The sequence below is a fragment of the Melospiza georgiana genome, chromosome 20 (genome assembly GCF_028018845.1).
Source record: "Melospiza georgiana isolate bMelGeo1 chromosome 20, bMelGeo1.pri, whole genome shotgun sequence".
NCBI classification, from domain to species: Eukaryota; Metazoa; Chordata; class Aves; order Passeriformes; family Passerellidae; genus Melospiza; species Melospiza georgiana.
In genome coordinates this window covers 8761948-8786989 of record NC_080449.1, presented here as the reverse complement: position 1 = coordinate 8786989, position 25042 = coordinate 8761948, and the positions used below count along the sequence as shown (strand labels likewise).

General features: G+C 40.0%; 1 protein-coding gene across 1 annotated transcript in view; it reads left to right on the top strand.

The window, feature by feature from the left end:
* The window catches only part of MED27 (mediator complex subunit 27), an 85958-nt gene that overhangs the window by 8194 nt on the left and 52722 nt on the right, over positions 1-25042 (top strand). The window lies entirely within an intron of this gene.

The window sequence follows — 25042 nt, the reverse complement described above, 5'->3', positions numbered from 1 at the left end:
GAAAAAAAAATTACTGTTGATCTGCATGTGCAAATAGGCTAAAAATATTTGGATTTAAATTTGTTGCTTCATAGCTTCCTCTTGTTTTTACATAAATTTAAAATCGAACTGTTAAGATTACCATTAATGAGTTAAAATGATTTTCTGTCACATGACTGAAGAGAAAAGGTATAGATAGGTTTTGTTTATTAAATTATTTTGATATGTTCCCTGATAAATTATTTGTATAAATTGTGTTTATTGTAGGGCTCAAAAAAAATCAATCAATAGAGCATGTAGAGAAAGACCAGACTTGTTACAGCTGCACTTGGTAGCTTAGTATTGATTAGACACAAATACTGAGTTTAATGACAATAAATGACATTAAATGTTAACCATGATAGTAGAGAAGCACTGCAGAACAGGAAAAAAAAATCACTTCATCTTGATTGGAAAAGGATGTGTTCATTGCAAGGAACATTAATTCTGAATTTTTGTCGTGCTCAAACGTTGTGACTCCGTTGTAGTTTTACAGCAGCATGGACAATGTAATTGGATTACTGTGTTGGTACTTCTTGGGAATTTCAGGCAGGTCGCCAAAATATCCTTTCAGAACTTTTTTTCCTACAAAAATGCAGCATTGTAATACTGTGACATGTGTTGATCCTCAGATTGTGGTGGAATCTGTTTTGTAAGAGCAGAATCAGAGCATCCTGGAGGGAGCTGCATTGGGAGCTTCACCTGTGGGCTCCTTTCCTGTGCAGATCAGGCACAGGAATTGATATTCCTGTCACTGGAGAAATGAGTGGCACAGACTGGTGGGTTTTGTACACTGGACACAAAATAGGAGCTGGGCCACTTGGATTCTATTCCTGCTTTTCTCACTAATTGTTGTAACCTTGAACAGGACACACTCATTTTTACTGTGCCTCATTTTTGGTGCAGATAAAAGAGGATAATATCACTTAACCTACTTCTTGGGAGAGTTTCTAGTCTAAATGTGTCCCAAGTGCATTGGGTTCTTTGGGCAGAAATGTTTTTCATGTGCCAAGTATTATATAGCCAGTGACTAATGTTGTTTGCCTGGCAGTCTGGAAAAATGTCCTTTATGGGCTTTTAATTCTGTGTGGTTTTGGGCAAATAGCTGGTGAAATGCCCTTGCTGTTCAGAATTACATTAATGCATTAATGTTCAGATTTTTTTTTAATTTTTTTTTAAAGTATGACTAGGTTGATTACCTCTGTGCTTCCAACTCTGCAATTATTAATTACTGCTCAGTTGTCTGCTTGAAGAATACTCACTTTTCTTATTGCAGGGTTGATTTTAGTGACCAGAGATGGAAAATTCAGGTAGTGTGGAATTTATCCTTGATATTATAATGATGAGGGGAAGAAGCCCTGGAAAAGCTGTGATGAGGATGAAAGTGCTTTTACCAAAATGTAATTTCAGTAGTCCACCTGTGTTATACTGGAGAAGGAAAAAGGTGGGACACGAAATTTTTCAGAGGGTCTTTGAGCTCTGCATTGATAGTTTAAAAAAATAAAGTGAATATAGTGAGAGCAGAAAATGCTGAAAACCATAAGGAAAACAGGGAAGCTTACAATAATAGGAACATAAAGGCAGAATCAGCAGCTACTCCTTGTTAGACAGGGCTTGTTTTCCCTGGAGATCCTGCCTCAAGCAGTGTCTGGGGCATTAGGGATGGATAACATCAGTTTTGTCTTCTCCTTGGAAATGTATCTTCCCTCCTCAGCTGTGAGTTCCTGCAGTCTGCAGCTCTTGGGCTGTTTCTTTGCCTTTCATTTTTATGTTGCTTTCTGACAAAAGTTCAAGCCAGGGCTATTGTAACTATTTTATTGTCAGGTATAATAGTGGTTTTGACACCTAATAATGTGACTGGAAGAAAATGAAAATTACCAGTGTGTTTCTTTTCCTTGCACCATGGAAAGTTATCATGGCAGGTGAGAATTTCCTGCATATGCTGACTTGTGCTACTAGGGAAGTTAGTTGAATTTATTTGACATTTTAGTAGACTGAAGTTACTCTGTTTCTTCAGGAAGGGAAGAGTTATGAGGAGTAACTTGTTGCTTAAAAAATGAGAAATAATTAGCCATTGGTTCTGACTTATTTTTGCTGCATAGTTTGAATGTTTTATATCTGTGATCCTCCCAGAGTTATCATAGTAATAATTCACACCAGGATGCTGTTGTGAAATAAGGTTATGTGTCCAAGCAGAATTGCCTTTCTTACTGATTTTTTTTTAGAATATTTTGTTTCAAATCTGAAGCAGCCTGAGAGCAATGTTATGGTGTTTTTCTATTGTTATGCCTAGTGTTTGTTATTATTCAACAGTATTTTTCAAGGCTCTGATCAAAATAATGCTGTAAGCAGTACCAGTCTCACTTTTCCTAATTATGGGAAGTGATCTATCAATAACACACTATTATAAATCACAGCCCCCTTGTCAGCTGGTGGGAATTATTTAATGCTTTGCAACACCTTTATTTGCTAATGAATGGGTTTTTTCCCCTGTTTCTTTGATAAGTATTAATGTCCTAGCTGTTAGCCTATTTCAGGATGGAAATGATTGATGTGGCTCTGTTTTAACCAAAACACTTCTGCCCACTCCTGGTTCCTCCTCCCCTAACTCCCTTCCCTCTGCAAGAACTCCTCATACATTTCATGCTGGATGGCTCAAATATGTAATTTATAAGACAGTGATCACTTTTTCTTTCTAAGTTGTATAATGTGGCCATCAAATCAAATTAAAGGTGCCTTGCTCTGTGTTGAGTTTGAGTGCAGCTAAGCCAGGCACAGACACAGAAATGTGGCCTGGGTAACTCAGTACAGCCAGCAGAGCAGCAGAAAAGGCTTTACTTGCAGAATCTGAGGAATACAACAAAGTAGAACTGGAAATCCATGTTGTCTGGGGATTAATTGATGAATATTCAAGACTGCAGAACAAGAGCAGCTTTGAGAGAAAGCCTCAGCATTGCTTTGAATTTCCAGTTCTGCCTCAGCTCTCCATGGCTCAGGCTGACTCTGCTGGTGAACAAGCCTGACCATCTTATGGGTGGTGCCACCATGAAAGCACAAAGAATATTTTCAGAGACTCAATGTCCTTTCTTGCTTTCTTTGAGGCAAATAAAAGTTGTTTGTAAAGCATTCTCTGACCTTCATATGAAGGGCATTCAAGGAATATGAACACTAATATAAAATAACTGATGCAGGTGATAAAATTCCCACAGGTATTCTTCATATGGAAAAGATTTTTTTGTAGCTTCTAGAGGAAATCAAATAAAATGGAAAATTTAATGATGTCACCCTGTTGCTCTCTACTTTTGTTGTTGTCAGGTCTTTTATTGTGCCTGTTATTTGGGTTTTTTAATGGAGAGGTATTCTCATCTCTGTTCTTCTTTGAGTTCTCTTTTGAAGTTACTGAAGTTCCCCCCCCAGACAGTTCACAGTGAATTTATTTGCTTGAATTGCACATAAACAATGCTCAGTTCTTCCCCATTGTATCTTAATCTCATGCAGTTGATAATTGGGTAACAAAACATGGACATGGTTTAACTGATAATAAAATTGAGATTATTGTGTGTAAGGAACTGTGTAAGCATATAATCAAAACTCATTTCTGACCACTGGTTGCTGTTTTGTGGAAATGTGCATTTGGCAGAAAGGTGCCAGCAGTTCTTTGTTCAGCAGGAACTAATACTGAGCTGCTGATGTTGGAGGTGTGCAAAGCAGAGGGTCTGTGGTGACCCTTGAATTCTCTTGGGATCAATGAAAACTGATTTTTGTTTTCCTGTGAGGGAAGAGTAATCCTGGCCTGGACAGAGGGTGGTGGTTTGTGGCTGTGTGACAGCTGAAAAATGTGAAATGGGCTTTTGAAGAAGAGGTATCTGAGAACAAGCAATTTCATGAGCATAAGAAATACATTTTTAACTCTCTAGAAGGCCAGGCAGTCATGCAACTGCAGCCATGTGCCATTTCTCCTCTCAGATTGCTCACCCAGTCCAGATTTAGGCATTTTAACTTGAGGGCTTAAATTTTCATCACACACAGAGCAGCTGAATGACCAGGACAGACATCAGGACCATTGCTGGATAAGAGCTGCAGGCTGTGTAACTCTGTGCCTGTTCTCAGGCTTCTTGAGTACTTCCAGAACCATGTCTTGGCTCTCCTGGAATCTCAGTGGTGCCATGGTTGGGATAGGAAAATAGAGAAGAGACCAGAATATGATCATTACACTCAGAGCTGCTTCACTCCCAACCCCATTTCCTGCTGGTGTATTTTCTTGGTGTGAGCTAGCATTTAAATCTACTAGAGCTGTCAAATCCTGAAGTTCTGGAAATAAAGACACTTATCAGTACATGTTATCATGTCCTTTGCTGATACAAGATTAGCCCAAGCATTTATAGCAGTTCATTTAATCTAATTTTAAAGTGCCTGAATGTAATGATTCTTGCAGAAGAAACAGAAAACATGAATAAATCTTTTAACCACTGACACTTGTTCAGTTACAGTGTGTATGGAAAAAGATGTCCTCTGAATTAATAAAAGAAGATTTAATGAAAGCTGATTGATTCTACCAGGTGCTAGTCTTTCACATTTTTGATCTTTTCAAAGAAAGATCAAAAGTTTCTGTATCCTGAGCAGCAGTTTCCTTGTTGTGCTCTTTTGTGAAGTTCTTGGCTTAGTGTGAAGCGTTCAGTCGTGCTTTGGAGCTGCTCTGTGTGTGCTGAAAATTTAAACCCTCGAGTTAAAATGCCTAAATCTGGACTGGGTGAGCAATCTGAGAGGACAAATGGCACATGGCTGCTGTTGCATGATTTCCTGGTCTTCTAGAGAGTTAAAAATGCATTTCTTAGAGTGTGCATTTTTTTTATATGCTCATGAATTTGCTTGTTCTCAGATACCTCTTCTTCAAAAGCCCATCTGCTGACAAACTGACAGGAATAACTAATATCCTTATTAGATGGAATTAGCATGAATCATCATTATGAGAAGTAATGACCATGTTGAAATGCTGAGGGTATTTTCAACATTACCTCAGACTTGGTTGGCAAGCAGGGTGCAATGGCTCCATCTTACAGCACATAATAAAATCACAGAGGTCTTTGATCTTCACAGTTGTGCTTTGCAACAAATATTTCTAGCCAGAACCAGCAGAGTCTTGATTAATTTAGTTGTTGTATCTGGATTCTCTAAGCTCCTGTAACTGGTAGTGGCAGAGTATTAAGGTGCTCTGTGTACTGCATGGGCCATTAGACACAAAGGAATTGTTTCTTGATGTGACATTTTGCAGTATTTTCTAAAATAGATGTATTTACTTCTCATTACATGAAGCTGCAATTCCTAGGGAAATCAATATTGAAAATACCCACTAAAAGCCTCCCAGGATCTGCAAGTATGCACAAAAAGGAGCTGGATGCATGTGCTATTACCCACAAGTGGTGGGTTAAAGTGAATTATTTTAGTCTTTTCATGTCAACATCGATTCAGAATATTTTCCTTATTGTACCAGCCTGTTGCTGCTATGGAAGATGCAGAGAATGTGGACTGGAGCAGCAAGAGTCCTCAGGTGTCTTTAAACTGTTTTAAGCTGCCCATGGTTTGAAAATATTCAAGAATCTGTGATATGAGCTGTTTGACATTTTTCCTATTCCAAATGCTCAAAGGAATAAATCTACATAAAGAGTGTTAAAATGAGAGAGTCTTTGCCACAACGTCTGGATCTCAGAATGTTACTTTATTTCTCTTTTGGCTGACCACCACGATAAAACAGCTGAATCAAATACATTCTTTTATGTATAAAATATATTTTTTGGGTTTTGACAGCTTGTTTCCAGTTTTAGTCTAATTCAGTTTGAAACAGCTGTTCCTGATCTCTGCAAAACAGTTTTCTGATGGAAATCATGACATTCTCAACTACTGCAGCGTTACTGGGCTCTGTCTCATTTCAGATGGTGGCTTTTCTTTCTGGAAAAAGAATTCCTCATTCAGAGAAAATGTCGCTTTTGTATCAAATAAGCTGCAGTTAAAAAGATAATAATGGCTTCCTCCTCCCTCCGAGGTTATCCCTCAGTGAGGGTGGATATATGTTTCTCTTCTGAGAAAAAACATCCCTGTGTGTTTTACCATTAGTTAGATTTTTATTCTAATGTTCCCTGCCCTACCCATCTGCTTTCAGTTGGGTTCTATTTAGAGTCTTCTCTGCAGTTGTCTCTGCACTCAGACTTAACAAGTTCTCTGCTTTGCCGTCTGCTTCAGTTTTACTCTGGAGTCAAATCTTGTATTTTTTAGAATTTTCTGTGTAGCATTTTCAGTTTGCTCAGTGCCATCTTTTTTTTTTTTTTCTTCCCTTTTTTTTTTTTTTTTTTGGCTGCACTATTTAATGCTTCTTCCAAAGCTGTTTGTAGAAATATCATAGATCACAGAGCTGATCAGGTCTGTAAGCTCTCTGGTGCCTGATAAAGCACCAGCTAACCTTTCATTTCCAATTTTCTGGTTCTTTTGGGCACCCTGCATGTAATATGGAGTGAAGTTGCTGACTTTCAGCTTAACAACTTGCTATGTAGTTGACTCTGTGAACACGAGTGTGTGATGTGGATGTCCCATAACACTTCTGGTGGGGAGGATGAAGATTTTGGGAGCCAGCAGCATTGCCAAGTTTGTCATGGGACTGGAGAGATCCATCCTCCTCTTTCCTCTGGCCTTAACTTGCTGCATGAGTTTTCACAAGTGTCTTTGTTGTGCATGTCTTTTTCCATCTGTAAAATATCTAACTATAAAATAGGGATTCTGCTACAGAGTGAGGGCTCAGAGAAATCTGAGGGAGATGCTGCACATGAGCATCTTATTGTGCCAAGCCCACTATGGACAAACACCATCCTGAAGTCTCTTTTGGGTTGTTTTTCCTTTTAAAGGACAATTTATCAGCTGAAATAAAACTCTCATCCAACACAACAGGAAAAAGCTTTAAAGCTTTACTTCCTAAAGAGCTGTTAAATATGTTTTCCGTTCCAAATGCAATGTTTTGCCTGGCAAATACTTTATAGTGTTTGTAGTTTTCCTTGTATTTATTTTTTTCCCACAGTCTAAAAAAGCAGACTTGGGGCTGCATTAGGATTAAGTGAGATTAGAAACATCTTCTTTTCATCCCTCTTGTGTGCCTCATATGGATACATCCTAATTGTATTGATATTGCATTCATCCTGCAAGAATCTAAGACCTTTAGTGTCTGCTGATGCTGCAGTTTTGATGGTGTGTTTTTCTTGCAAGTAAAATCAATTCAGACAAATCTTGGTAACTTTTACAACAAAATAAAATGACTATGCCAGGCAGGCACAGGAAGTTTTTTAAGCATGGGCATTGCTCTTAGATCACACACAGGGTTGTTCCAGCAGAATCGATTGGTTGATCTACTAGATTTAAAGGTCAACTGTAATCACATTTCAGGAAGATTGAAGAAGATATAAAATTGCTACTGTGCTTTTCTGGGTCACATACCTGCTTGTGGTGCTCTTTGCTTTTCCCCTGTACATCTTCATTTACTCAGCCAGGGCATCAATACAGAAAGGGCACAAGTCAATGCGCTCGCTTTCTGCTGTCGATGAGGGAGCTACTTAGTTGTTATTTCCTCCAGGCCAATCCTTTCCCTCTGGAAGAGCTGAAGCACAGAGGAGTTCACTGTACCTGATGGATTTGGAAGGAACAAATCTCTGTTCCAGGGAAGGGCTGTGAGGAGAGCTGCAGTCTGCCTGTCTTGTCTGACAATCCATGCAATTGCTTGAGCTGATGCATCCCAGGGATGATTCTGTCCTTTCAAAGAGCAGCACAGGTGCACAGAGTCAGCAAAGCCCCTTTCAAGTGTGGGACCTTCAAAAGAACTTCTCATTGCTCCTGTATTATGCTGCACTTGGTGTTGTGCAGATGTCCATAGAGACCAGGCAGCTTTGGAATATTCTGTTTTGTAAATATGGTGTTTCAAAGTGGTATTTCCGTGTAATAGGCAACAATATCTGCACACACAGGTGAATAAATTTCCTGCTAATTTTTTGCAAGAGCCCAAGTGAAACAACTCTGTTGCCATAGAAAGTTTCATGAATTAAAAGCAGCCAGGACATGGAATATTCACCTGCTCAGGTGAAATTAATTTTCCCTGGAGAGTGAAAGAGTCTTGAAATGAAAAAGGGGTTGATGGGGAAAAAGAGGTTTAATTTAGGTTGATAAACCAAAACACATTGCTGTTAAAGTTTGTTCCCTCATGAACCATATTCTTGCTATATCAATTTGATAGGACTTCATTAATGAAGTTTTGCTCTTTTCCTTCTGTGGATCTTCCATGGAACAAAAGAGAAGAAGTTTAAAATGGAATAGACTTTATTGGCATGGGAGCTGTTCCTAAATCAGAGATTACAGCATTGCAGATACTTTTAGCTAATCTTCAAACAAATTTCAAAGTAACTTTATGATTTTTTTTTTCCTGTGGCTAGTAAATGCATATTTGCTGATGGTCAGGCTATGGAAAGGGTTTTGTTGTGTTAGCAGAACATGGAAAGATGATTCTCTTTAAGAGTCACATTCCTTCAAAAAATCTGTTGTAGGTCATGCTAACTATTTTACAAAGGTTATTTGGAGTAGAACTCTGTGAGCCTAAATGAACTCAGAGAGTACTGTCCTTAGTGCATTTTCATATGTGCTAACTTGCAAAATGCAGCAATTCCCAGATGGATGGAAATCAGGGTCTGTGGCTTTTCTCTAAGCATCCATGACCTGCTTTTAAAGCAGACATGGACATACAGCAGTGGCTGAAGGCTCTGCTTGAGTGGGCTGAGGAGACATTTATTGTGCATTTATTTAAGGTGCCCTTTTTCAGAGACTCTTGCTCTGCTGGCTGCCTAAATTCAGTCTGTGTTTTGCTTTGTCAGCCACTGTGAAGTCTGGAAAGCTAATGTCTCATGTTCACTACTCTTATGGTAAAGATGGAAAGGGTTTTTTTCCTGAATAAATAATGGACCAGGGAAAGTTTCCAGAGACTTGGATGATCAAACTGGAGCAGCAACACGTCCTTTGTGGTTTTCTCAGTGGCTGATAAAGTCAAACATGCCTTGACTGAGTGATTTGCTTTTTCTTTTCTTGCAAGTTGCTTAAATCTATTTTTTTTAACCTTTGTTGATGTTTGTTTGTCTTCATTAAAAGAGTTCTTAGGGAAACAATGCATCTTGTAAAGGGCAGAAGTAGTTCAAGAAGGGTACTGCAGATGTAGTTATTAATTTCATGTCTGCAGTTGGATGTCATCCTGACCAGTAGGTTAGAAAGATTTTTGCAGGAACTTCAGAGAGGTTGAAAACAAAAATCTGTGACATGTTCATGAGGTTTTCAGGCTACAGGGAATTGTCAGGTTATAAAAGAATTCTTCTGTGTGAAAGGAAGTTTGCAAAGTCAGAAAAACCTGTCAGTGGGATTGTTAGTGTCATGTAAACTTTATACCTATTTCTCTTGTTTTTCCTTCAAATCACAGAGCTTTATATCCCTTCTTTCTTCAGTTTGGTAATTGTAGCAGCAGATGCTGTTTGGAATTGAAACAGTTTAATATATGATCCATCAGTTGCCAGAATAAAATACCCATTAGAAAAAGAGAAGAATAATCCCTTTATTATCAAAAGTGCTTGAACAAAGGTGTTTAATCAATCTTAATATTTGCTTTCTTGAGAAGAGCAATGCCAGTGGCCACAGTCCTGGCAGGAGAATGCTGGGACTCTGCACTGCAAGTTCTGTTCTAATTCTTGTACAATGTCTCAGGCTTAAGTCTAGAAAAATAAATATATCTGGAAGCATCTTCCTTAAAACGAACTTGCTTTGATTTTCTATTTGATAATTACTTTAAAGAACAATAATATTTGGTTACTCCCTGAGAGTGATGATAAACTTGTGCTTTTGAGTTTTACAAGCCTACCCCAAGTTCAGGCAGTGGTGTCCTCATGCTGAATTCTAAACCATGTGTAAAACTGTGTGCAGAGGCCTTTTACCAACATCAGCAACTGTGTCAGTGAGTTTTGATTTAAGAAAAATAATAGACAATATTCTACAGTAAAACACTCGTTTTAGTGGATTTTTTTTTTAAATTAAAACAATCCTGTAGGTGAAACAGGAATATGTCAGCATAATCTGTAGCTGAATAGCATCACCTGTCATGGTGTGCAAGGCAAGATGATATTTTCTCTGCTAAATCCAGCTACTGAGCTTGCCCTTTAAACAACCTGATTTATCACAGGAAACTTGCAGAGGAAGAAGGATCTTATGCTTGGCTTTAAATTGAGGCTTTCACCTGTGCTCTGGTTCCACAGTGAGTATATATTTATTTTAAGAGGTTCTTACGGTCAAAGAGTTTATAATGTTTGGGCCTTTCTGAAAAGTTTTGTGCTAGATTTTTAGCTTATTTTAAGTCCTTGCATAACTGGTATATTGCTTAGTCACGATGGCCTTGAAATGCAATACTTGAAAAAAAATGAGTCTGAGGTCCTTACGCATTTGTCAAGAACTCCTTCGCCCTCTCTTCCTGTGTTGATGTGTTTGTTGATGTGTTCCCTGCCATTGCCTCTGGGTTTGTCCTCAAGGCTCAAACAGGGCCATTTCCATTTGGAGCCAGCTTCTATCTCCTCCAGCATGGAGTTGGAAACTTCCTTTGGCAAATTTTGGTTTTGTTCCTTGTAAATAAATCTGCCAGCAAGAAAAGCAAACCCTAAAACCCCCTCAGCTTGGTGATGCTGCCCGGTGCAGTCTGTGCCATCTCCATGGTTTTGAGCCTTCATTATGCAGCTTGCACTCCACACACTTTTTATTTAAAGCAGAGCTAAAAGTAGAACTAAATAGCTGACGTTCAGAGACGTTGGGTGTGATGCAGAATTCCTGGGAGGGGGCCGGGACAGGAAGAGGAGCTGCTCTGGGTGGATGGAGCTCATTTATTTGCACAGAACTGTCTGTGCAGGACTCTTGGAAAAACTCTGAAGGAGCCCACGCTTTATCATGGAATATAGGCCAACTGTAATAAGAACTTGTGTTTTCTTTTACTCTCGTTTAATTTTCTTTTGTTTTATCCTGTGAAATGATGGGATTTGCTTTGCTTTGCTGTTACAGCCAGGCAAACTATTGCTGCTGAGCTGTTGCAGCATGCCTGTGCTGAGTGCTTTTCATGGAGCCATCTCCATATTGCAGAGCCATCTGTTTTCCTTACTGTCCAGGCATTGGGCTCACTAGTATAAATTACTGACTGCTCCTCAGCTTTCAATTGTTCCTGTTTGTTCAGCGTGCCGCCAGCAAGGCTTCAGCTCTCCAGCACCATTTTTAAGTTTTTCTTGCTCTTTTATGTTTTTGTGAATGCCTCAGGCAAAAGCTATAGTTGAGTGAATTGTCAGTTGTTCGTGTTGCTGAATTACTGGCTTGATAAAATAAACTTTGTGAGGTAGGTAGGTAGTGTCCTCATTAAAAAAGATTTTGTAGCTGGAGAAGTGAGGGAAACAAGTTCAAAATTCCTAATTTGTGAGAAGCAGTGTCTGGCTCCCCCACCGCCCCAGTTTCCTTAAATGCACACCAGTTTGTCATATTGCTGGTGCTATGAGCTCATACAGAAAGATCCTTTTTGGTTGTGTAAGTACATGCACTGCTGAAGAGTTGAGAATACTTTTAGAAAACTTAATGCTGAATTTATCAGCTCATGTCTACTTCAAAATTGTATTTGTAATGGAAAATTCCAACTATAATGTAAGTTGCATCGGGTTTTTTTAATACAATTTCCTTTTCTGTTTTCAAGACCAAAAGATACAGGTTTGGGTTTTGTTTTTCTTACATGTATGATGTATTTTTACATTCCCACTTGCAGGGGTTCTCCAGTGTTCTGCACTGATAGGCACTGTGCTGTGCTCAGCTCCATAGGGAGTTTGCTCCTGGCCAGCTCAGAACTGTTGGAGAAGGAGTTACTTTGGGTTTTGAGGTGAAGAAAAGAAGAATAAATTAGAATATAAGGTATTCTGTGGCTGTTCAGGACTGGCAAGCTTTGGAAAGTGGCAGACCATATATATGGGATGTACTGAGGTTTTCATGGGAAGCAGTCAATAGGATGAGTTGGAGACCAGTGCAGGGTGATGCTGAAATTTTGTTACCACACAAACCATGTCGAGGGAGGTCAGTGCTGTTTCCCAGAGGCAGCTGGACTTTGTGGAATTACCCAGTTCAGGGATGGGTGTGATAACAGCTGTGAACTGGGTAATGCAGGGAAGGAGAACCTCCTCAAAGCCTCACTGGTTCTTTCAAGAGATTAAAGAATATTGTGGTGACTTTTTTTTTTATTTTCCTGCCTTTCATTTTTTCTTCATACTGTGGAACATTCAGAAAAAAGTGCCAGTAGTGTTCATTTCTTCTGTAGGGGCTTGTAGGCAGCATGGCCTTCAGCAGAGATGGGTGAAGTAATTAAAACATCACTGATAGTTGTTTATCTTAAGATTGAGGGAGAAAACACATCCTTGGTTGAATGAAGCACTGTAGGAGCATTTTTAGCATTTTCTATTCAAATCCAATGTTATTCCCTTGCTTGTTATGCTCTGGTCATTAGTGCTTTTAATTTACCTTCCAGTGAATGTGCCAGATGAGCCACTGTGAGCAGCCACATTCCTGTTTATTTTTCTGATGATGGCCATCTGAAGCAATAGATTGATGTCTGCAATTTTTACTTCATTAGTAATGAAGTCCACAGAGCAGTGAGAGGAATGTGTGTTTACTTGGTGCCTTGAACTGAGCTACTGATAAACTGCTGGGCTTTGATCTGGTAGGATTTTCATAGTGATTATCAAGATACAGAAATAAGGTATGTCCAGGTTTAAATGAGGATCTGAAATGTCTGTGGGCTAGATGGCCAACATTTAAGTAGTAATTGGATTGTTGAAGAGTGCCTGCAAGACAGCCAGTGCATGGAAAATCAAATATATGTCAGTCTCCTTTGAAATCCATGAAAAATAATAATTTCTGTTTTCCTGTAGCTTTAACTGTGTCCCACAGCAACATAAAAATGCCTCAATCTCCAAGTCTTAAAACCCTGTGATAACACCAGTGCAAATTCCTGGCTAAGTAATGAATCCCTAATGTTTGTAATTTCCAGAAAGTATTTTCCCAATTCTGTAGTGGCAGTCAGTGTTAGGAATCCTGTAGGGCTCGTGTGGGTGGGGACATTTTTTGCTCAGTACAGTGACAGCTGCAAGTCTGGTCTTCAGAAACCTGGGTTTGGCCCTGAGTTTTATTCTCCTTCCCCTCTGTTCCTATTTTGAGCCCAGTAAAAAGAAGCATATGTTTTCTTGCATCAGCTACCTCAGTGTTACCTTGTGAGGCATGACAAGGTCATGTGTTTGCATGGCAAAAGAGAAAATCTCAAATTGTCTTTGAGCTGTCTTAGAACTGCTTTTTTCTTGTGATCTATTAAAGATTTCCATGATGTACATGGTTAAATTTTGATTCATGTAGGTATGTATGTGTTGATGCTACAGTGCTGCTCCTGAAATTGGTACTGTTATATTATTAATATTGCAGATCATGCCAAGGAGGTGTCTTGCATTTAATACAGAACATAAGAAGGTTTGCCTACCCCATATGAAAATCTCAAATTGGAACTGAAGATGCTATAAAAATTTAAAAGGAACAAGGTCAGCCTGAAAATTGCATATTTTAAAAAGCAGAAAATCATCTATTTTTTACAGCAAATTTCCTTACCTGTTAGTACCTTTACTAAAATAGCATTTTCAGTTATTAACACTTGAAAATTATTTTAAGCATCATTTTAATTGTAAAACTACCTAGTTACCATTTGTCTAGCGCTCATTAATATGAGGTTTTCTAGTTGAGAGATGTGAGAACTGAGCCAGAAGCATTTGGCTTCCTGTGCTCCTTCTGTATGATCAAACAAGTCAAGAAAGAAACGATAATGGATGGCTCACCTGCTTTTTACCAGCTTCTATTGGGGGGAAAGTGAGTAAGAGGGTTCATTATTATAGCAAACAAAAAAAAATCAGTAATTGAAGATAAAAGTTTAACAAATCTGGACTGCTGCTGAGATGGATGGTTTAAACACCTGTGGTCATTAAGCGTGGGAAGAATTGGAGAGGAATAGTCTGGGACCTGCCTGAAAGTTCAGCAACTTACAATTTTTTAAACTTGATTGCAGAGGATATCTGGCCAGATGTGCTTTATTTCCAATTAGTGGCTGGTCCAGACAGAAAGTTACAATGGACTGCTCCAGACTAATCCTTTATTTCTAGTGGTAGAAGTGGGGATAGAGATTCCAACCTTGCCACAACCTGGTGAAAGCCTCCTCTGGCTGCTTCAAAGACTTGCTCAGCACCTGACTGCAGTCATTATCTATGGAAACTCTACTACAAACATAGTAAGTATGTAGTAAAAACATTTAGTGTTGTTGAAAATCTGAGATTTCCTCAGATCCACACCCAGCATGAGTGGAATAAGAATTGTGAAGGTAAATTTAACAGTATTTGTAAAGAAGCAGAATAAAGCAGGAAAATATGGTAGAAGGCATCTGAGAGGAGAAGTGTGGGCATTGTGTGAGATGCTGCAAATAACATTCTGTGCATGAAAACGGTGCTGAGTAACTGCCTCTTCATCCATGAGATCCTGCAGGCTGTGCTTAATTTGAGGTCTGGAAAGAAGCACATAATGAAAGTCTGAATCCTTAGCACAGGCAGACTAATTTAGATTGCACAGGCATTATGAAGCATTTCCTCGTTGCGGAATTCTTCATTTGTAACCTTAATTTTAATGTAATTTTTTTAGCATACCTAAAAATACATGAAAAATACTACTTTTCTCCTCAAATACACAGTGTTTCTTGGGTCAGCACAAAACCTCCCACCTCCCTGTAAAACGGTGTGTTATAAATCCCTAAATAAACACAATAAACAGCTTTTGGAGAGGATCTCTTCCTTTTGGTTCCAACAGGAGAGGAGTAAATAAAGTAATTGATGTGCCCTGTTAGCTGTGAGCAAGTTTCATGTCCAAGTTTCGTGTGGTGTCTTTCCTTTGGCATGCAGAGAGAAGCAGAGGATTTTAGCACCTCGCCCACAGCATCCACCTCCTGACAGCAAAACTTGTCAATAGAGAAGCATTCAGCACTTCATTATTTCTACAACCTGAGCGCATTTGCAAATTAATTGATGTGTGGGAGGAAAGGCATCTGCTATTGTAGAAGCCCTTAACTGTTGCAGCAAAACTAGAAATAAACTGGTTAGCTGTAGTGAGCTGATATGCTGCTGCAGGTGTTGGAGCCTCTAAAGTGGATCTTGTCCTTTTTTCTTTTTGTTTTTGGTATTAAAAAAAAACCCAAACAACCCAAATCCAAACTTCTCACTGAATTGTGACCATGGAAACACTAGCATAGTAAAGGTAATACCTTGTATACTTCTATATGGTTGCTAGTAAGTAATTTCATATTTCTTGCTGGCTCAGCACCAAAAGAGAGTTTTAATTAGGCCTGTAATGAATGACTGGGAGCATTTTAAAGGCTATTAATCTTGTGGTGTAATTGAGTTAATTATAATATCATTATAAGCTCCCATGAAAATAGGATGAAGTGTGTTCCATTTGTTTTACTCTTTAAGTTATTTCTGAGGTCCCCCAGCTTCATCTCAAATGCTCCCACTGCGAGTCTCCAACAGAGAAAAGTGTAAAAGCATTTCATGTGTCATTGCACCAAACCTTCTGTTGTGCATCATCCCAGTCCTGGGTTCTCTGAGCTGCCCCTCTTCTGTAGCTGCAAGTATCTCCTTGCAGTGCAGGATGCCTTTAATTTGCATTTCCCAGAGTGGTATTTCCTTGTTTTTCTGGTTTGCTATCAGTAACTCACCCAAGTGTGGCAGATGAGAGTAAGAATATGTGATCTATTTTCAGAAATAAAGATTACAGCAGCTTTCGAACTGTTACTCTTTGTGCTGTGGCAAAAAATGTGTAGCAAAAGAGGTGTTTTTTTGCAAGGCATATGGCTCTTCACTCGTTCAGACTACTGTAAGTTTGGGATTTGGTTGTAAAACATCTCTGTGCTTTTTGCACTCTCTAGTCAGAGTGTGACATCTCCAACAGATGGACACATAAACTTTCCATAATCCACTTCTTTCCTTTCAAAAGAAGAGATTCTCATCTGTAAAATTTGTTGAGGAAAACCTAATCTGTTGAAATCTGTTGTGTGCATAGATGTGGGGATGTGAAGATGTGGTGGATACACAGCTCAGCACTGGATTTCTGGGGCTCCCTGGCTGCAGTGAGGTCAGCTCTGCATTTGTACTTCAAACCCCCTTAGAGCATTTTCCAGGGAGGTTCAGGTTGGACATGAGGAAGGATTTCTCCACAGAAAAGCTGCTCAGACATTGGAAAGGGCTGATCAGGAAAGTGAAATCACCATCCCTGGACATGGTACTCAGTGCTCTGGTCTAGTTGTCACCAGATTTTGGCTGGTAACTCTATACTGTTTGCTTTTTGCAGCCCTGCATTATCAGGATTGTCTTGGTTTGATGGTTTTAAACTCTACAGTCAAGAGTTTCCAACCCTTACCCTGCTGGGATGGTAGAAGTACCTTTTTTCTTTCAGGAACTTTGCTGGTCACAGTTCTGTGTTTTCCATCCTCTTGACTATAACAGATTTTGTAAATAGTTTAGAAATGCCAACTTGTGATGTATGGGCCTCTTTAACATTTCTTTGATTTATGTGCACTATGCTGGAAAAAAGCAGAGGAAGCATATTATTCTGGAAAAGAATGTTGCCAGTCTTCCATTTGTTCAGTCTTAGTTAAAAGCTACACTTTTATCAATCAAACCTGATAGATTCTTTTTGCATTCCCAAAAACATTCATAACTTAATTCTTTGATGTCTGAAGAGGTAATTTGCCTACGACTTTTATAAATGTCTACTGATTTTTTGGATGTCTTACTTGAAATAGCTTTTAATCAGATTTTTCAGAATTTCCAGACACCTGTGGTGGTTCCAGGGTTTGTCTCTGTAAAGGTCTCTGGTGTTACGTGGGAAGGATGAGAGTTAAAACCTCTTAGTTTAATTAGTGATAATAGTGATCTTAAATTTAAGATTTGCTCTTATTTGTGGATGAATATTTTCTGTGGGTTACTTCATAGTGTCTAGAAAAGATGGATAAATCAATCTGCTCATGAATATCCTGCAGCTGTTGTAGGAATAGGGGAATAGGCCTCTTGCATTCTGTTCCAGAAGTCTCCAAGCTTTAATTGCTTGTCACTGGCAGGCTGGAAATCAGCATCCCCTGCAGCCTTGCTTCAGGATGCCTGCTGGATGTAAAGAAAGATATTAGTAAAAGTAACCATTTAAGGAAGAATTAGCTCCTAATTTGGCAACTTCAGCTCAGTTTAAACAATATTCCTTCAGCTCTTTCTGCTGGTACAGTGGGGTGGTCACAGAAGAGTGTGATGTTTGGTGTAGCTTGGCAGAGCCTTGGGATGGACTGTGGAATTGTGGTCTTCTAATTTCCCCTTCAGGAAAGGCACAGGATGCTGAGAAAAGCCAGGTTTCCCTGTGCTGGCAGGAAAACCCTCAGCTGGGCTGTTGTCAGACATCAGTATGGGTATCTGCCTAAAGTCTAAAGATATTGTGCATTTTAATTCTTGTGCAAGTCACCAAAGCTAAGGAAGGGCATTCAACAGAAGTTAAAATAATTAAATTGAATGAGTTAGGGAGAGAATAAATCAGCAGCACAAGTACTGGGTGTTGTCATTACTGTTCCGCTGCTTTCCCACTAATGGATTTCCCTAATCTCTGCTTTGCCTGTCTCCCCTTTGTCTGATTGTGCACTGTACTGGTTGGATTTACATAACCTGCACCATGTAGGCATTATATTGAAAAGTATGAATTTCTTGATTTGTCTGTAAAGCACTTTGTTTGCTGTAGTAAAGCTCCCCTCAGAGCTGCAAATCATGGCAGGGTGGTGGACAGTTTGGGGAGTGTTTCTGTACCTGATTGCAGCCCTTTATTCTTCCATTTGAGCTTTTTCTTCCCATTCCTTGTGTAAGCACCTGAGCACGCCCTGTCATAGAGGCAGCAGGTCATCCTTCATACTGACACAGCTGCCACCTGAGCCCCTGACACCAAAGATTTAGTCTAGGGCTTTAGAAAATACTAATTTTAGCAGGAGAGCAGTGTCTCCAGAGTTCTGGTGGCTGTTTAAGGGAGCGCAGAGCTGTGGGGGAAGGCACTAATTGTGTCCTTATCTTGGAGTTTAACGATGACTTTCCCCTGCTACAGATTGTTTGTCCTATACAAAGATAATGCTTCTGTCAAAAAGGAAGTAGGATTTTCTGTCAGCTATTGATCATGTGCACTTCTTGGGTGTTTAGACTTTAATGAAGTCCATTAAAGGAGCACACAATTGTGAATACACCTCACAGAGTGACATGAGACCATTTACCTATTCTGGAAAACCTCTGTACCCACCACCTGCCTTCAGGGTTACTCAAAAATAACCTGCTGCTGCTGTTTGTTACTGCACATAAGTTTATTTTGTCATTTAGATGCAGAACACAATGTAATAATTCTACTTCGCTTTTTGTGATTCTGTTATGTGTTTGTGTTGTAGCTGCATATACAAGGAAATAAATGCTGGTTCATTTAGTTATCTTTCAGTAAATATGAATGTTCAAATCCTTCAGAATACCTGGAGGTATAAACATTTGAAGCATAAAATACAGTTGTTCTTCTAAAGAGTGCATAAAGTAGCTTGTAACCCCAGATTATGATTATTAGGCCTCTTTATCCAATTTAAACACTAGATCCCTTTAAAATCCATGGTGGTGGCTGTGTTGTGTCCCTTTATGTTGACATTATCCAAAAAACAAGAATATATCATTTCTGTAGCTATTAAATGGATTCCAGAACATTTTTTAAAAAGGTGGAGGAGGAGTACTGGCTTTTGCAGAGACTTTGAACAGTGCAGGTCATTTTATTGGCAGCAAGGATGCAAATGCTGAAGTTTTGACCAATTCCTTAAAGAAAGTGCCATGAGATTTGCTATCTCTGCATGGTTAAAAGCCAAAGACTTGCAAGCAGTATTGGAGTGAGGGAGCATTCATCAGCAGTCATTCATCAGCAGAACTTCTGTGTTTTCAAAAGAAAAGTAGGAAGAACACATTTTAGGGCTGAAATCTGACACTAATTAAAACAGCACTCTCAGCAAAAATAGGAATTCAGAGACAATGGAATAAAACCTGTAGCAAAAACAAGACATTAAAAGAAACAGGGATGTGTATCAATGCATTTCCTATTATTGTGTCATTATATATATAAATAAATAAAAATGTCTCAGCTTGTTTTTGAACTCCCCAGGTCAGGGAGGGAGGGAGGAGAGAGCCCTAAGGGAGAAGCCCTGTGCAGGGTGATGTTCCCAGCCTGCTCCATATCCCAGTTTATAGACCTGGCATCTCACAGCCCAGGCATGAGAGGGGACAATAAGAGAAGTGTGAGCTCATAATTGTCACATTTTAGTGACAGATCTGACACATTTAGTCAGATCCGGGTGTTTGGCAAAAGGGGCAATAACTTTTCCACAGAGATTTAAAAAAAGAATGAGATGGGAGCAGCCTTTGTTCCTCTCATGGATAGCATGTTTCTGGCTTAAATATTGTTGTAAGCTGGAAAGGGGGCATAAATGCTTTTTTAAAAATAGAATAAAATGTCCTAATTAAATAGTAAAATAGAGCAAAGACATGCTGTCTAGTTTTTCTGTTAATTGAAAAGCCTGCAACCCAGCTCAACAAGAGGAAAACCAATGAGTAGAGAAATTGGAGACTCTCCTTTTGGCTTATTGATGCTGTTTTGGTCAAGTCAGGAATTCAGCTGTCCTAAAATGATCAAACGTTGTTGGGAGAAAAAGAGAATTTCCAAACAGGCCTCATTATCTGAGAAAAGCTTTAAAATATCAATTAAGGTAGTATAATTTCTCTCTTGCTTGCTTTACTCTGCAGAGATGAAACTGTGGGAGTGTCCTGCTTGCTTGCTGCTTGCTCTTTCAAAAGAGCAAGTAGAGTTTTATCATAATAAACAAATCCCTTTTCATCTGCAAGGGAGAAGTTGTTTAATGATGAGGGGCAGAGCACTGTGCATCCTAAAGGAGGCAAATGTGCGTCCCCAGGATTACAGTGAGTATCTGTCAGCCACCTCTCTAAAAGGCATTCCTTGGAGGAATGGAAATAAACTTTACGTTATCTGGATCTGAGAAAATGTTTTTCTGCTTATGTATATGATCACTAAGGATTTACATAAGAATGGAATAATAAATAACAGGGTAATGTGATAACAAAGAAAATTACTCTTCTGATTTCACTTTTTAAAGTGTTGGTGCTTAGAAAGCTTTAATTAATAGCAAAATGTAAATGTAATGTGCAGCTGTAGCTGATGTGATCAGTTGCTAATGCTCCAATTGATTGCTTTTTTATTTTTTTTCCTTGATTCTTACCTTCTTTCAACCAGTTTTGCAACTTTGGATGGCCTTGTCAGTAAGTGCGGTGTACTCACTTGTTTGGGCAGCAGTCAGCACATGCAAAATCTCCAGCCCATGAATTATTTAAACTCAAGACCTCTAGACCCAGCTTGATTCTAATGATGAAGCTTTAGTTTTCAAAGTTTTAAATGAGCACTGGGCCCATGTTTGTGGTTTCATAACATTCACTGCAAAGTAACCCTAGAGGCTAAGATGGAAAGCTGTCACAATATGGTCAGTGCTGCTCAGCTGAACAAAGGGGCCTTTCCTGCAGGGTTCTGGCTATAACAGAAGTTTTCTGTCTGCTCTAAATCTTAAAGATCATCTGCACAAGACAGGATTTTTGGGGGATGTAAAGGTTCTTTTTGGTTATTTTCATTGTTACCTTATTTCTGGTAAGAGGGGTCACTGGAGTAGAGTAAGGAAAAGATATTATGTGATTAAGTTCTTTAAAAATATTAATGCTTTCAGTGCTAAATCAGATTTGTAATTCTTTAATACACCTTTTTTTTTGTTTAAATAGTTCCTGTGAAAGCCAAAGACATCTTATGTAGATGAAGAAATTGCCTTCCTTACAATTCAGCTGTGAGAAAAGTAACTCCCAAGTGCTTTCACTGTTGATACTTTTCACTTAGTGAGGAAGATTAAGAGCTGTTAATACAGGAATATACTTTTCATATACTCAGGAGCACTGAAAATGTGAAATATTAGTGATAGCATTTTGTGCTAGAAAATCTAGCTGTGTGGCCATTAACGTAGAAAAATAATTAATCTTTAAAAAATAATTTAAAGTAATCCAAGTTCTGTTTTTATTTAGCTTCATGTAAAGCATTTGTATGTATTGAAGTGTTACTTTCAGTACCTTTCCTACATTCCTAAGCAGAATTCACACATCTGCTTGGAACTGCAGTTTTTAGAAAAATGTCAGCTATCATGAGATTCATCATAAACCTGTACAAGTTGGCACTGGGGTTTATCCTGGCTGCTAAATGTTGTCAATTGATTTTTGTTGTTGCTGGTTTTGATTTCTTGCTTTTCTGAAATAGATTTGCTGTTTCATCTGCATGTATTGGGGAAAACGGATCAATCTCATTGATATTATACAGAAAAATATTTCATTAGGGAAAGCTTAACCTCACACAAGCCAGGTGGAATTCCCCAAAGCTGGAAGACGTGGGTGCTTGCAGTAGTGATGGGGAAATCCTCTGCAGCTGATAGGGGAATGATTTGCACGACTGCCTGGTGCAGTGCTCATTTCAGTGAGTGTTCACCACTGGGCACAGGTGCCAGGAGCAGAGGGGATGCTGTGGGGAACGCAGTGGGGAACGCAGTGGGGAACGCAGTGGGGAACGTTGTGGGGAATGCAGTGGGGAACGTTGTGGGGAACGCTGTGGGGAACGCTGTGGGGAACGCTGTGGGGAACGTTGTGGGGAACGCAGTGGGGAACGTTGTGGGGAACATGGGGAACGCTGTGGGGAACGCTGTGGGGAATGTTGTGGGGAACGCTGTGGGGAACGTTGTGGGGAACGTTGTGGGGAACGTTGTGGGGAACGTTGTGGGGAAAGCTGTGGGGAACGTTGTGGAGAATGCTCTGGGGAACGTTGTGGTGAACGTTGTGGTGAACGTTGTGGTGAACGTTGTGGTGAACGTTGTGGTGAACGTTGTGGGGAACGTTGTGTGGAACGCTGTGGGGAACGCTGTGGGGAACGCTGTGGGGAACGCTGTGTGGAACGCTGTGTGGAACGTTGTGTGGAACGCTGTGGGGAACGCTGTGGGGAACGCTGTGGGGAACGCTGTGTGGAACGCTGTGTGGAACGTTGTGTGGAACGCTGTGGGGAACGCTGTGGGGAACGCTGTGGGGAACGCTGTGTGGAACGCTGTGTGGAACGCTGTGTGGAACGCTGTGGGGAACGCTGTGGGGAACGCTGTGGGGAACGCTGTGGGGAAAGCTGTGGGGAAAGCTGTGGGGAAAGCTGTGGGGAAAGCTGTGGGGCACGTTGTGGGGAACGTTGTGGGGGAACGCTGTGGGGAACGCTGTGTGGAACGCTGTGTGGAACGCTGTGGGAAATATTGTTGGGAATGTTGTTGGGATTGCCCAGGGCAGGTTTGACCATCGGTGATTCTGCAATTTTTGGCCATGAGGTCTCAAATTCCCCCCCCAAAGGTGTTGGCGCACAACAGCTCTGCTGCTCCAACCCAAGCTCTGTCACCTCCTGTCTCCACAACCTTCTCCCCGTATTCTTGCAGCCACCAGCATTCCCTGGATTCAGGACTCCTTGAGCTTCTGTGTGCTCATTAACCCCAAACAGGATTTGTGTCCCATGAGCTCCTCTCAGCCTCCCTGCCTGAGCCTTTTAGCACCCACAGCATCCTCTGACAGTGCATTTCAGCACTTTTCCCTAAAGTGGAGAGAGTGTGTTTGGAAATGGCATTCTCTTGTTAGTAAGCAAAAATTTGCTGGGGGGGTTGGTGTGTTTTTAGCTGACATTCCTCTCATGGTTGGTGCTGGCAGACAAAGGTGTTGATTTTGTAAGAAGAAAAGGGAACTGAATGGCTCCTGTATTTTCTATCCATCAGACCATAAATCTCCTGGCCATAGTTCTGATACCTGTGGTCCTGCTTTGGCACTCTTTTCAGTCTTGCTTCTGCTCCTCAGAAAAATGATTAAGAAACAATTTCCTGGTCCCTTCAGTGAAAACCCCCTGTCCCCAAAAAGGAGAGCACTCTGTGCAGTACAGTGTGATGCTTTAATAATGCATAAATCAAGCTGGACAGAAGCTGCCTGTCAGTTTTATTAACTTTGACCTTTTCTCCCATTATAAAGATGGTTTGGTAAATATTTAATGGCCCTTACAGGTTTTGACAGTTGGACCTGCATTCCTAAGAGCAAAGGTAGATTAGGGAGAAATACTTAAAATTAATAAAAATAACTTAATCACTTGAGTCAGCCTTGAAGGACAAAATTTTGGTTTAAAATCTGGAGGTTTTTTATTCCTTTAGTAGATTTTTGGTTGTTTTTTAATGCCTGACCACTAAATGTCACTAGCTGGGAGGTTATGAAATGTTTTTAAGAGGTTACCTTTAAAATCCATCTCTGATTAGTACCAGTGATTACTTCCATCTCTGAGCAAGTGTCCAGATAATGTTGTTTACCTGAAACACCTGCACAGGGCACATCAGTGGATGGTGTCACCAGCACAAAAAGATGCAGGAAGGAAAAGGAAAAGCATATACCTTGAGTCAGTGGGCTCTTCTGCCTGTCTTTGCCTTTAATTCCCTGCAGATTGCACTCCCTGCACATTCAGGTAGTGAAGATTGAAAACTAAGCCCTGACACTGAAACATGGCCTTTCAAACAGGGACCCTCCATCGCTCTCATTGATTTTTTTTCATTTCAGAAAACTGTCGGAGAAAAACAAATTTGAGCAGAATCCATTGGTTGGGGCAGTAAAATCCCCCCCTTCCCTGGCAGAGCACAGCTCCCTTCCCATTAGCAATGTGATGTGTCTTCATGTTGTGCCAGGCTGAGCTCACGTGGCACAGCAGCCAAGGGAGCCTGGAGCCTGTTGGAAATCCTGGATGTGCTGAGCAGTGACATCTGAGTCAGGGCACTGCTCCCCTCCTGTTCACAGGTGGTTTTGGGTACATCATTCCAAGCTTTTCATCCCACTTTTTCACTCAGCCCCTGTAGAACAGCTTGGTCTAAGACCATTTCGTTTTCTGAACATTTTAAAATCATACTTTCCTGATGAACCCATTTTTTATGTGCAGACCATGGGGTTAGAGGGGTTAACTGTGAAACAATTCATCTTTTTCAGAACAAATCTTCAGACAATGTAGTGAACACATAGATCCAGGTACTGGAATGATGCAGGAAATCACATTTGTCCAACAATGAATCTTCCTCCCCCTTCCAGTTCAAAATTGGGGCACTCAGAATGTAACTGGAAGTGTTCAGAGGAGAACCTGTTGCACTTGGAGGTGGTTGCAGGGCAGGCAGAGCCCTGTAGCTGTTCTTAAATCTGAGAGCTCAAAATCCTGCAGATTCATGTTGTGTCCTTCAAAAATTTGTCTTTTATTGGCAAAGGAAAAGAGAAGTTTTGAGGAGAAAGCTGCTGAATGTGAATTGTTCTGCAGTGCTATGGAGATGTGCAAGCAGGTATTTTAAAAACAAGACTTTTCTTTACAGCGATAGAAACTCCTTTGCAAATGTTTTGTGGTTTTATGTTTAAGAAGAAAAAGATGAGTGTTATTTCTAAAAAGCTGGTTTATATTGTGAAAAGGTTGCATCTGTCTTCCTCTTATCTTCTTCCTAAAGTGAGAATGTTTAGTCCCTAGAGAGGAGAAACAGTTTCAATGTTTAAAAGCAAGCCCAAGTTTCAAGAGAGGTAGACTTGAGAGGAAGTCCGTGATTTTCCATCTTACTTGCCCTAATGCTCCCATTTCACAGCAGATTTTCCCCATGTGCTTTTGTCCTTATTGTCTTCCACCCAGCAATATATCTGAAATATCA